Source organism: Papaver somniferum, chromosome 6 (assembly GCF_003573695.1).
Source record: "Papaver somniferum cultivar HN1 chromosome 6, ASM357369v1, whole genome shotgun sequence".
Taxonomy (NCBI): Eukaryota; Viridiplantae; Streptophyta; class Magnoliopsida; order Ranunculales; family Papaveraceae; genus Papaver; species Papaver somniferum.
Genome location: NC_039363.1, coordinates 54,751,593 through 54,766,386, shown reverse-complemented (window position 1 = coordinate 54,766,386; position 14,794 = coordinate 54,751,593). Strand labels below are relative to the sequence as shown.

General features: G+C 38.4%; 2 pseudogenes; both read left to right on the top strand.

The window, feature by feature from the left end:
- The first annotated feature begins 2,747 nt into the window (after positions 1 to 2,747).
- Positions 2,748 to 7,186, top strand: LOC113287605 (annotated as a pseudogene).
- Positions 7,187 to 7,962: 776 nt separating this feature from the next.
- LOC113290811 lies at positions 7,963 to 12,904 on the top strand (annotated as a pseudogene).
- Positions 12,905 to 14,794: the final 1,890 nt, after the last annotated feature.

Below are 14,794 nucleotides of genomic sequence, written 5' to 3'. Positions count from 1 at the left end.
TATCCCCATATTTATTCTTATTCTGTATGGAGGCTCTATCAAGATATCTGATATCTGCTGAAACTCAAGGGCTCATTCATGGAACCAAAATATGTAATGATGCTCCTACTATCAACCATCTCCTATTTGCTGATGACTGCATGATCTTCTGCAAAGCCAACATGACATAATGCAACAACCTCATCAAGATCTTCCAAGACTTTGGTCAATCCTCTGGACAACTGATCAACTTTGCTAAATCATGAAATTTCTTCAGTAAAAACACTTCCCCAAACATTGCAGATGATATCAGTGAAGCTATGCATGTTCAAAGGATTAGCAGCACTGATAAATACTTAGGCTCACCCCTCTTCACCAATAGAAGTAAGATACAAGCTTTCAAACCTTGTGTGGAAAAACTAAAGCAAAGATTTGTTGGTTGGAAAACCAATCTCTCTACAACTGGAAAAGTCAATCTCATCCAAACTGTTACTTCTACTTCAAGTATTTACCAAATGAATTGCTTCAAGATTCCCAAAGTTACCTGCAAAGAGTTAAAGCTATTCAAAGGGATTTGTTCTGGAACAAGGAGCAAGACAAATCTAAAGGTTTATTCTACATTGCTTGGGATGTTGTTAACAAACCAAAGAACTAGGTGGTTTGGGCTTCAAAAATATGGAATACTTCACCTTAGCAATGATCTCTAAAATTGCCTGGAGATTAGTTGAAGAGCCAAATTCCCTCAGGAGCACTACTATGAAAGCCTCCCATTACCCTAATTAAGAAGTTATCAGAATGGACACCAAACCAAATAACACTGATTCTTGGATATGGAAAGGAATTCTAGAGGGTATCTCTTGCATTCAACAATACTACATTTGGAAGATTGGAAATGGAACAAGAATTAAAATCTGGGGGTGACATATGGATTGAAGGTTTTTAGACACCATCCAAAAACCTCCTCACTGCCCACCTAATCTCAAAACTATCAACCAACTCTTCAATGCTCATGGAAAATGGACACTACAATCTTAGCCCTCTGGTTTACCCAAGACATTTAATACCTCATTACCCACACTCATCACAACCCAAATGCTGAAGATACTATAACCTGGAAACTGACTAATACAGGAAAATTCTATGTCAAATCCCTGTATGACAAACAATCACTGACAAGTACGCTAATGATATAAACATAGCTCCTTGGATGAAAATTTGGAGTCTAGACACCTCTCTAGCTATCCATATTTTCATCTGGAAATGTGCTCATGACATTATTCCTACCAATGCCAAGACTGCTAGTATCCTGCATTATATTGATCCAATTTGCTCCATTTGTAAGAATTCTTCTGAAGATACCACTCATGCCCTTCTAGCCTGTCCAGATGCCTCTGATGTTTGGGCTAAACTGTTTGGGGCAAATCACCAACTCTTTTCCACCTTCAGGTCTTTCCATGAGTGGTTCAACAACTGGTTTACTCAGAATAATCCAACAGCTAGCTGGAATGCAACCTTTGCTACCATTTGCTGGTTCATCTAGAAAGCTAGATGTGATCATATTTTCAGGAATATAAATCCTTCTGCTCCTGGTGCTGCTCTGAAGATCACTCAATACCTATGCAACTACTATAGAGTGCATCACAACCCATGCCATATCTTAAACAATCCTTACTATCAGAAGGATTCTAATGCTCAACATACAAGCTCCATCAGTCTGGACAGAAATCTTGGGGGATATTTTGGCATCACTATTAGCATACACATTCTAGAAGTAAACAATAATGAGGCTAATAGTGATTTACCATCTTATACTAACTTTGCGTTTTTGGCAATGTCTTTTACAGGTCAATGCATGGGATCAAGAAACATCAAAGACATTATAACTGGCTTCAGTAGAACAAACAGAGAAAGCAGATGAGCTCAACTTGCACTGAACTGGGGGAAGGAAATGCACCAGCAGCACATTGATTATGCAGCAGAAGAAGAAGGAATTCTACAAACCATTCAGTCTCTCTATCAGATACAAGTCCAGGAAAGATTTCAAGGAGATTACACACAAAACATCGACAGAAGCAAAACCTATGATTTTGTGTTGGGAAGGCTCATCAAGCTGACGCCTCAACAAAACACCACAACATCCAACTTATCTAGAATAGCTAGCCACTCTATCTTGTTGCAAAACTTTAACTGGAAAGATCCTAACCTCCAGTCTTTTTGGACTATTACAGTACCCAACAAACACTACTCTTAAAGATAACTGTAATATTCGTACTCATATTTTGATGGATCACCCTGAAGCTAGAATTAGCTCAGATAATCCTTTGGCTGTAAAGCAGAGTAGTTAGCTTTGACGAGCTCTCTTACTCTTTTTTTTATAAAAAAAAAGAGTAGACAAAAGTAAAAAAGGAAACGGAAAATGGGTCATTTGTCCAAATATTTTTAAAACATGGTTCAAATGGACGAGTAAAAATTAGTATGGCTGAAATGGACAAAAATTTTTTAGCAAGGATGAAACTGGATTCATCCTTGCTTAAACTTAAAAAATAGCTAGGATGAAACTGGATGCATCCTGTGTAAATCAAAAAATAAGAAAAAATATTTGAAAATTGGCAGGATGAAACTGTTTACATCCTAGCTATTTTTATATTTTTGTCCATTTAAACAGAATCAAAATACAAGTGTCATTTTCACCCGAGAATTATTGGTTTTGGTCTTTTTAACGAATTTCGTGAAAAAGAAAAAGTTGGCCCTGAGAATATCTGCGGTCTTTCCGATATCATTTGATTCTCAACTAATCGGAACTCCATCGACGGACCATCCGAAGACCTGAGAAGTGAGTACTCAATCCTCGCTGCCGAGTGTTCTATATAGCCTGTGGCGCGTGGCTAATTTAAAACATGTCTGGCTCTCGTGATAATTGGAGGAAGGAAATAAAAACAAACATTTAGAGAGGTTTCGATATAGCATCTGAAATCTTTTCTGTGTTTAGGGCTCATTAACCGCCAAATGTCGTTTACGAGTTTCAAACAAACCCTAAAACGTTGTTCTGATTTCCCTAATCCTTCTTCATCCCAACCTTCAATTCTCAATGAAGATTTAAAATCACCACAACTTCCAAGAAAACCCCCAAAATCTTCTCTTTCACAACAACTCCAACGACTTCAAGATCCTCTATCTCTTCCCCCCAAAACAGAATCAAGAGCAACCTGTGAAGGAAAATGCACAAGAAGTTGACGATGATGATGACGGTGATGCAGAAGAAAGTGGTATTGGAATTAGTAGAGAACCAGTTTCTACTCATTTTCAATTTGATCCAACTGGACCCTTTGAACCCATGGTCCTTTCTTCCCCCGGCGAGTCTCCAGTAGTTCAGGTGCTTCCAAGTTTAAAAACCCTAGTTTTAATGTGTGTTTCCAGTGAAATTTATTTGTCACCTAACTTGTATTTACTTTTGTGCATTGATAATATATTTTGAAAATTTAATGAGGGTACTCTTTTGTCTCAGGTCCCTGCAGCTATCAACTGCCGTCTACTTGAGCATCAGAGGGAGGGAGTGAGATTCTTATATGGTTTATATAAGAAGAATCATGGCGGTATTCTTGGAGATGACATGTTAGTTAATTATTTTCTTGTTCATTCCTCTTTGAATCTTCTTAAAGCATGATCATTTACACTATTGTATAGGACTAGCAAGGGTTTTCCATAGTTATTTTGATTTCTGTACTCTTTTTTGTTATAAATTCCTTTAGATTCTGTAAACACGTTCAATGTGATAGCGGAGATTTTACTAATAAGCATAATGCATACTGCGAAAGCCAAAAAGGCACCGACTTGGAGACAAATATTCTTCTGCTTGTGGTGTACTTTTTGGAATTTTAATACTTTTTATCCTTGTATAGGGGTCTAGGGAAAACCATCCAAACAATTGCTTTTCTGGCTGCTGTAGTTGGGGATGAAGCTGAAAATGGTGACTCTAAAATGTTAAAGCGTGTAGGGAAAAAGAATCCTGTACTGATTATTTGCCCTACTTCGATTATTCAAAATTGGGAAAATGAATTCTCTAAATGGGCAAAGTTTAGTGTTTCTGTTTATCATGGAGCAAATCGCGATCTCATAATCGAGAAGCTTGAATCACATGGTATTGACGTAGTCATTACTAGTTTTGACTCATTCAGAATTCACGGTAAAATCCTATCAGAGGTCGATTGGCATATTGTAGTTGTGGATGAGGCACACAGGTTAAAAAATGATAAGTCGAAACTATACGGTGCTTGCTTAGGAATAAAAACCAGAAATCGCTATGGCCTAACAGGAACTGTAATGCAGAATAAAATCATGGAGCTGTTCAATCTTTTTGATTGGGTTGCACCTGGTTCCTTAGGCACGAGGGAACATTTTCGGGACTTTTATGATGAGCCACTTAAGCTTGGTCAAAGGTCCAGTGCTCCGGAAAGATTTGTCCAGGTTGCTGATGAGCGCAAGCAGCATCTAGCATCAGTTCTCCGGAGGTATCTATTAAGAAGAACCAAGGAAGAGACCATTGGACATTTAATGATGGGCAAGGAAGATAATGTTGTGTTTTGTGCAATGAGCGATCTGCAAAGACGTGCATACAGGAGGATGTTGCAGTTACCAGATATCCAATGTCTGGTAAATAAGGATCTTCCCTGTAGCTGCGGAAGCCCTTTAAAACAGGTGGAATGTTGCAATAGGATTGTACCAAATGGCATAATCTGGTCTTATCTTCATAGGGAAAACCCTGATGGTTGTGATTCATGCCCATTCTGCCTCGTTCTTCCTTGCCTTGTGAAGCTTCAGCAGGTAATTTAGCTTTTTGTATTTTTGCTTACGGTTTCCCATAAGGGACATGTTTTGTTTAGCTGAATTGGCCATTTTGGCATTTTAACCCCACCAATTATACTTCTGTTGTCATTTTTGTTAGTTGTAGTAGCGATAGTCAGGTCTACTCCCATGTGTTATATTCTTTTTAAGTTAATTTGTTTGACATTGTTTCCTGTGGATTTTCTCAGCTTAGCAATCACTTGGAGTTGATTAAGCCTAACCCGAAGGATGACATAGAGAAACAAAAGAAAGATGCAGAATTAGCTTCTGCTGTCTTTGGTACTGATATTCACTTGGTTGGTGGCAATACCCAAAGCGAGAGTTTCATGAACCTTAGCGACGTTGAGCACTGTGGAAAAATGCGAGCTTTGGAGAAGTTAATGTCTACTTGGGTTTTACATGGTGACAAAATTCTTGTGTTCAGCTACTCTGTAAGGTGAGTTGTGTGAAGAACTTAATCAAACCATTATTTTCCTCTCACTGAAGTGAGCTTTCTTATGCAATCTTTTTACAAAATCTCTTGCTTTATCTGTGGATTTCATTTCTGTAGAAAGTCGTATATGTTTCTGCACTCTCATTGAGTTTCCGTACCCTGAATTTTTCATCTGTCTTTTATATCATACCTGAAGTTGAATTTATGCATCAGAATGCTGGATATACTGGAAAAATTTCTTATACGCAAAGGATATTGCTTCTCTAGACTTGATGGTTCAACCCCAACGAGTTCCCGTCAGCCCCTTGTTGATGATTTCAATTCAAGTCCAAGCAAGCAGGTACATATTAACACCTAAATCTTCAAAATCTTTTTGGGGAATTCCATGGAAACCAATCATCATTATGACAAGTCTTTTCGTTTTAGGTCTTCCTTATATCAACCCGAGCTGGTGGTCTGGGACTGAATCTCGTTAGTGCAAATCGTGTTGTTATATTTGATCCAAATTGGAACCCTGCGCAAGATTTACAGGCGCAAGATAGGTCATTCCGTTATGGGCAGAAACGGCATGTTGTGGTTTTTCGCCTTCTTGCTGCTGGTTCCCTTGAGGAGCTTGTATATTCACGTCAGGTCTACAAACAACAGCTATCAAATATTGCTGTATCTGGAAAAATGGAAAAAAGGTATTTTGAAGGTGTCCAGGATTGCAAAGAATTTCAAGGGGAGCTTTTCGGAATCTCCAATCTATTCCGTGATTTATCTGATAAGCTTTTCACCAGTGAGATCATTGAATTAAATGGAAAACATGATCAAAACCACGGAAATCATAATGATCAAGCTGAGGATATAGTCGGGACATGTCCTCCTTCAAATGAAGAGAATGAAACATCTCCCGCGGATTCTAAGGGCAGCAGATACGACAACTTGGATGTTGCTGTCTCAAATAAAACAACAATGCTCGAAGCTTTAGGTAAGCTTATACTTAATTTTTGTTTTCTTCAACATCCATAGAAGAGTAGGGACTAGATGACCTAATCCCCAATGACCTTAGTGTGGGATAAAACATCAATGAGTGAATGAATCTAATGGCTGTTGGTCTTTCTTATTTGACCTGTGTTAAATCTGTTGAGGCCCTTTTACTAGATCTTGGTATACCCTCTAATGAATTGCCCCTTAGCATCCTTGGCAAAAATCAGCCAGTGAATAGTCCTCAGATGTGCTACTCCAGCTTAGGTCACATAGGGATAGGGTAGTATGGGTTCGTGCCAGATTCATGAAGTACATTTATCATCTTGGACAATTTTTGTTTGTGTTTTTGTTTTTTTAAAGATCACCAAGTTTATTTCTCTAGCAGTCTTGTGAGAAAAGAATTTATGGTTTCCCCTTATACAGGAATTGTATACACTCATCGCAATGAAGACGTCGTCAATTATAAACCCGTAGTTCAAGCAAAGAAAGATATGACAGTGGCTGAACCTGATAGCACCCAACATCAGAGTCACATCTTCAGTAAAAATGCATAGTAAATCAACTTCAGATTTAAGTAAGCGAGAATTATCTTTGTCCAAGAAAAAGAGCCAGTATAGCTGTCTTGCCCAGTTTATGGGCATGACTGATATCAAATTCAGCAAGTGGTTACTGTCTGTGTCAAATTCTGAAAGAGAAAAAGTGCTTCGAGACTACAAAAAGCAGAAGGAAAAGATTCAAAATGGTTGAAGGGGTTGACACCACATTAATTACCATCATTCTGCAGCGGTATTTGTTCCACGAGGTATTTGTATATAAGTGTTCTCCAACTCTTTTAAGTTCAGTTGTTTTATACTAGTATAGTGTGCAAATTAATATGCTGGAACAGAAACAGTAATCCTAACTCATGATGTAATGAGGATTAAAGCTTTCAGGGGTATCAGAATCTCAAGAATTTATTCCCTAGATTTCTGAATTTTGGAGTTTTCTGGTGGATGGGGATTTGGTTGTTGCCTGTTGCAATAGACTTGAAAAGACACTGAAGACAAACAAATGTGAGTTTGCGGGTTAAACAACAACAAACCCAAATGTTTCATGGATTTGGACTAGAAAAGGTCTTTCACCAATCAATGAGAGACCACAAAATCTCACTAAGATAACATTTTGGACCACCTATACTATTAGAGTTTTAATACACATTAATCCCACGGTCCTTAAGCTGACAGAAGGGATTCTACTCATTTATTAACCACCTACCCACTACTTGTTCGTAATCGGAGAGTCTTTCTTTATGAAATTAGTCCATCAAGTGGGTCCATGAAACCAAATAAGTTCGACCCAAATTGAAGTATTCATGGGCTTAAAATTACTCGGCACATCCTGTTACTATATGCTGCGAAGTATTATATCGAACTGATTGTTTAATGTTGAAAGGACACGACGAGGTTTAGCTTGAGATACAGGTGATCCATTTTATCTAATCCGAGTCACAACATTATACTTTTACCACCATCCTCAGGAAGACATGATTCATGTGTTCAAGTATCTTTGGATTAACTTTAAGGAGTGACTCGAAATATCCAACGGCTTTAAAGTAATAAGAGATATGTGCATCTTAAGGATGACAGCAGTCTTTCTGTACCTTTCCTTTTGTCTTCCGACAGAAAATGGTCTATCAGTCTTCTTCTTCTCATCCGTCCGCCATTAAATGTTGTCTGTCCCTTTCTTTCTTTTTTTCACAGCACAGGTGTCCCCTTTCTCCAACTCTCCCTCTCTTTAGAATTCTCCCTTTCACACACCCTCTTCTTGGTTGGGCGTTGAAATTTGGAAGAGCAAAGCTGAAGTAAGCTACAGTGACTTGCTGAATTTTGTCTAGCTGATATCTCAGTGTAAGATTTTCCTCTCTTTCTGTTGTTTAAAAGGTTAAATTTGTTTTCAGCTGAAATTTGTTATTTTGTTGTGTTTAAGATTCGTTGTTTCTAAGTATCTTAGTTCTCTTTGTTGAACAGCTGATTTCTCAGGGAGAAATATTTTTCCTTGATGATAATTTTGTATATATGTTCTTTGTTTCTAAGAAACGCTAGTGGTTTTGGGTTTAAGTTGGGAACCATGTTTTTGATACTCTGTTATGCTTGTTTTGTTTTGATAGATTCCTTCCTAAGTTCCTTCTGGGGCTTACAATTCTCTGCTAGAGTTTCTTAGGTTGAATTGGTTTCCTTCAAATGTTTTCTTATACAATAAATTGAGTGGTTTTAGGCTCTTAGCTCAATTTACGGTACGATGGTCTTTTTCCTATAAGATAAATTTCTGTAGGTTCATTCTAGATCTTCTTGGTCAGTTTTCTGTATCAAGCTTTATTGTAGAACTAGGAAATTTTCACAAAGCGGTGCACTTAGGATTTTTGTTTTTGGCTGATGCTGTTTCTTCATTACGTTCTTAACGGATAAGAGCTATATCTGCTTAGTTTGTTGTGTCACATTGATAGTTGGTGTATCTAGATGACTGAAGTTTTGAGTGTTTCTGGTTACCACTCAACACATGTAGATTTTTGCAGGTATACTAGAGTGGATGACTTAAATTTTGGAGAAACCAACGGGTGTTTTTGTGGTACAAAATGTCTGGAGATAAGCGGGCGAGTGGATATGTTATATCTGCTCCAGTCGTTCATAATAATGCAATGGGACTTCTCAATGATCAGAAAAGCGTTATTGTCGAGGTAATAACTGAAGTTCTCTTTGAAGTATAGTTGTTACAAATAAGCACTACTTACTGAACTACGAATAGTAAGTTAGTAACGAAAAATATTGTATCCTGACATTGGTAATTTCCGTGGTTTAGGCTGTTAATGCAGAAAAACAGTTGTGGCAGTTGATTCATTCCAAGGGTCCAATGAACACTGATGTTCAAGAGTTATACCGCAAAGCTCGTTCAAGTTACGAGGAAATCATTGTGAATGACCATGAGTTAGCAGAACTTCAAGATATCGAATATTCCTTGTGGAAGCTTCATTATAAACACATTGATGAATTTCGCAATAGAATAAGGAAAGCTTCTGTCCAAAGGAAAGGTGCAAACTTGGAGAATGAGACTCTCCTTGAAGGACTGAAATCCTTTGTGTCAGAAGCTACTGATTTTTACCAAAATTTGATTGCAAAAATCAGAAGAAGCTATGGACTTCCGAAGGATGTCTCGGTCAGCAGTGGCATTGGTATTTCTAGGTCCATAGAATCAGCGGACATGGGAAGATGCCAGTTTTCTTGCCACCGTTCTTTAGTTTTCCTTGGAGATCTTGCTCGATACAGGGAGCTATATGGAAATCCTGATGCTCAAGATCGGAAGTGGTCAACTGCTGCCAGACACTACTTAGATGCATCACTGATTTGGCCAGATAGTGGCAACCCACAAAATCAGGTACTTCTTTCGATATCCATGCACACACCCAATTGCTACCTATTTGTACTTATGATCTTATTTGGGCGACAATAAACATGGTTTAGAAAGCAGTATGTGGTTGTTTTGGACTTGAAATTATGGAGTAGTGCAACGATGGAGATAGACTCTCGGGTCACTCAAATGACTTGGATCTCTTAGATCAATATCAAACCTTTCCAGATGTTCAAAATTGATAATTTTTGCTTGTCCTTAAAGTGTAGGAATTGTTAGACCATCTTTTTTGTTCTTGCTGTTATATGCTTACTTAATATGGTGTTTGTGCATGTATGCAATTATGTCAAGCACAGTTGGCTGTTTTGGCAACATATCTTGGCGATGAATTCCTAGCTTTATACCATTGCACAAGAAGTCTCGCTGTTAAAGAACCTTTCCCTGATGCTTGGAATAACCTCATTTTGCTTTTTGAGAAGGTTCGCTTTCTCCTTTCTCGCGTATCTGGGTTAAATTTTCATTTCGTTCTTCTTATTTCAAGCTGCTCATTTATTATCTTTATACTGATTTCTGGATCGTTTTCACTTATGATCACAGAATAGGTCATATGGGCTTTCTGACAAGGCCATTTTCGATTTTTCCAAACCATCTAAAAGGAGCACAATTCAAAATACCACTGTAGATGATGTCTTGACTGAGCAGTTTGGTATTTGGCCTCTCATGGTTCGGGTGATGGGCTTCTTCTATGTCAAATCAAGGTGGTGTTGCCAGAAACTGGAAAAGCAATATTTTTATCGAAATTTTCTGATGTTGTTGATGAGTGTTATAATGGATCTCTCCGAGTTATATATGTCCCTATGAATGATTTGCAATTTGATGATGAATTTCCTTTTCCTATCTGGTTCTCACAGTATTAGTTTTTTTGTTGTTTTGATGTGTGTTGCAGTTTGGAGGAGTTCCCTGGCATATTTGGTTCGTCCATAAGCCAATTGGAGACCTTATTCTCTCTTGATGATGTCCATGTGAAAACTTTTCTAGAGTCATATCAGTTGTTGGATGGAGCAAGAAAAGTCCTTTCCGAGGGTTACAACTTGTTTGTGTACTCATTTTTACTGTTCAGACCCTACTTGAATCAAAAAGCCAAAAGTCTAGCCATGCTAAGTACAAGCTGCAACCTGCCTTGATTCAGCGAGCATTAGCTTCTGCTTACATCATTATGGGTCGGATAGTTGAAAGATGTGTGATGGGTAATCCTCTAGATCATAGTTATCTTTTACCATCTATATTAGTATTTGTTGAATGGTTGGTAGAATTTCTGGACAAACCGGAAAGCAGCGAGGCTGATGAAATACGTATAAATGCAGCAAGTTACTTCTTTGGGGTTTTTGTGAACTTTTTGAATCAGTTAGAAAATATGGGTTGTGAATTCAAGTCTCACGATTTTGCAGCCCTTTGGGAAGATCACGAGTTACGAGGGTTTTTACCTGTCAGTCAATCCCATGAATGTTTAGATTTTTCAACTGACAGAGAGTCGAGAAGAGAATACGGTGACAATCATGAATGTGAAGTTCGCATATCTCGCATCCTTCTTGCTTCTATGAAGATTGTTAACAAACCAAGTGGATCACAGAGCTTGATCTTTTATGAGAAAATGGGAAGAAAAATTTACGCTGCTGAGGCAAAGGAACTACAGTGCAAGAGAGACTTAGAAGCAATTGAAGGGGTTTCTGATTCCGTAGGAAGAGACTTGTTGCATAACTCTCCACAAAATATTCAGTCACCATGTGAACCAACAAAAGAAAGTGAAGTGAAAAGTAAGGAGGCTATTAAATATAACCTTGATGTGGATAGAACATCCACTCATGTAGAGGAGGAAGAAGTCATTCTCTTTAAGCCAATTGTGAGATATAACTGCACCACTTCAAAATCTTCTTGCTACAACTGAAAAAGTAGTTGCATCTTCTGGTGAACCATTGCAGCGAAACTCTTCATTAATTTTTCAAAGACAGAAATATGGTGATCCTTCTGGTTTTCGTCAAAACCTAGGTGGTTCTAGGTTGAAAAAAAATCATGGCAAGAACCTCTTACAGAGAGTTATACTATCACGGATCCAGTCATTGAACAGTTGGTAGATTCATCTAGATTTGGAATGGCAGGTGATGAAATAGGTGCAGTATCATCTACGGAAGGGCCTCCCTCCCTCAGCGGATGGGTCCTTGAAAGAGAGAGTTTTGGCGTTAGTGGAGAGAAGGGTAAATTTGATCCAAGCAAGTATGACTTGGGAAAAAACGATTGCATTGCTTCTGCAGGTGTAAGTAGTCTCTCCCTTGGAGAGGCTGCAATAAGAGATCAAGATGCTAAGGTAACATCTTCATATGCATCACCTCATTTTGTGTGCCGGTTTTCTTCGGAGGGTGACACTGCTGTTAATGGGTTAAGTTCTTTTGCAACTACCCCCTATTCAGCACCTCCCTTTCTCCCTCAACAGCCTTCTGCTCCATTATTGCCCGATGATGCACTTTGGTCTAGTAGTGATTCGTCAAGTTATTCCGAGTACAAGGATTCAGAAGAAATGAAAGAACAGTTTTTTGAGGCATCACGGGTTAATAAATATTCAAATTTGCCAGGAGTACAGAATTGTGCACCCACTTTTGATCCTCTGACCATTCCTAGGTTCAACTATGAAGATTCCACGTCAAGGTTTCATCACTACGAAGGAAATTTTGGACAAGCCCAAGCTAGTAGCGAGCCAGTTCAACGCAATCCACCGAGTAACCTTGGGAGGTTCCAGGACGAAGATCTTTCAAGGTCGAGTCTTTTTGATCGGTGGACGAATGGTTTAACATTTGATCAGAAGGAAAAATTGCGGGACCCCCAGTGGAATCCAGGATTTCAGAAAGTTTATGGTAATAGTGATGAGCATGAAAGGGAGAAGCTTTTTCATGCCCAGCGAAGTCCCAATCCTTACTGGGGTGGTGCTGCCATGAAGTTGAAGTCTGAGCAGCAGTTGCTTCTACAATATCTGAAAGAGAAGGAGCTACGACTGCAGTTAGAGTCTCAATTGAGAGCCATTCAGAGGTGATCTTAAACCGCCCAACATCAATGTTTTATCTCTCAAAAAGCATCTCATAAGTAGAAATGTAGAGTAGGATTTACCAATGAGTTGAGTTCTGTATATCCAGTATATATACCAAGGGTAAGGTATGCATTACGTATTTGATCTGTGATAATTTATGAACTCATGGAGGTTCTGCACATGATAATAGACAGATTGCTGCCTAACTGTCAGGTGTTACAGCTGTATGTCTATCTGTCTATTACTACAGCTGTACCATTCTTATTTGGCCACTTGTCTACTTCTTGTAGGTTCCCTGTGACTAATCTGATGGGTTCTTGTCATCAGTAGATACATTAAATGCTTCTCTAATTCTTTTGTATCATGTAATGAACAGACAGCTTTTGTCTGACCCTTTTAGGGTTTCTCTGTAATCTTTGATTCATTTCATTTTCTTGTTTTTAATCAAGAACAGTTTGTCTAATATGGTATCAATCGTGTTTCGATCCTTCTTCTGCTGCCTTTTTCATTGATCTTTGATCATTCCGTTTCTTCTTTGTAATTCAATCTTTGATCTCCAATGGCGTACAATCACTATGATTCTCATATTTCTCAAGTTCCATTAAATCATATTTCCAATATTATTCATTTCAAACTCACAAAGAGAATTTTCTCACTTGGAAGAGTGTTCTATTTCCTTTATTGAAGAAATACAAGGTTTCAGGATTTCTGGATGGTTCAATTCCTTGTCCTCGTAAATACATTCAAGAATGGATTGATGGTGATGACAGAGAAATCATTAATCAATCTTACACTAACTGGATTGAGGATGATAATACCCTAATTCTTTGGATCCAATTGACTATTTCAGATGTTCTTCTTTCCTATGTTGTTGGTGCTTCTTCTGCTAAGTAACTTTGGGATAACATCGAATTACGATTCGCTCGAAGCTCAACCACAAATTCAATTCAATTGCGTACTCGACTTCAATCTTTGAAGCTTGGATCTGGATCCATGTCGACTTATCTTGGTGAAATCAAGAAGATTGCCGATCAATTAGCTGCTTCTGGTTCTCCAGTTTCTGATGATGAACTTGTTGTGACTATCTTAAATGGAATTGGTCAAGATTATCAAGCATTCAGTACTTCGATTCGAGTTCGTTTTCCACCTGTTGATTTAACGGAATTATACAATCTTCTGCTTTCTGAAGAGGTTGATGTTCAAAATCGATCATCAACTCTACTTTCAGAAGCTCATAGTCGTGCCTTTGCGCTTTTCAAGCCTCTGTGCGCAATCAGTATGGATCTCGAGGTCGTGGTAGAGGTAATCCCTTTCATCAATCACCTAGGAGTAATTTTCAATTTCATCCAAGATCTCTTTCTCCTAGCTATTTCAACTTCAATTCTGTACCACCACCACCACTACCAGCACAACCATCCACTTCATCAGCCTTAGATGCTACTGTGTGTCAAATCTGCATCAAACCTGGTCATGATGCTCTCTCCTGTCGTCATCGCTTGAATTTTGCCTATCAAAATACCAAGACACCATCTCATCTCAGTGATATGTTAGCCTCTACAAATATTTTGGAGGAGAATCCTTGGTATGCAAATACTGGAGCTAATCAACACATTACAGCTGATGAACCTGAGTTATATTCTTCCAATCCTTTTGATGGTTCTGAGGAGATTCACTGCTAATGGTCCAGGTATGAAAATACATCATATTGGTTCTGCTCTTAAATATACTTCTGCTCAGCTATTTGCTTTGAATAATATACTTCATGTACCTCAAGCCTCAGCCAATCTGTTGTCAGTCCACAAGTTTACATCAGATAACAAATGCTCAGTTACTTTTGATCCCCTTGGTTTCACTGTGAAGGATCTCCTCATTGGGAAGATTACTTTACAAGGCCCTCACAATAATGGACTCTATCCTATTACCTTAAATGGCAACAGCTTAGCTAAAGATTCACCAGCTACAGGACATCATGCTTACTCAAGCACTTCATCACCTTCTGCAGCCATATGGCATAACAGACTTGGCCATCCTTCATTTACCACAATGCAACATGTCAGTAGACAACTTTGTTTGCCCAACATAGTCAAAACACCTGTTTTTTTGTCATGAATGTA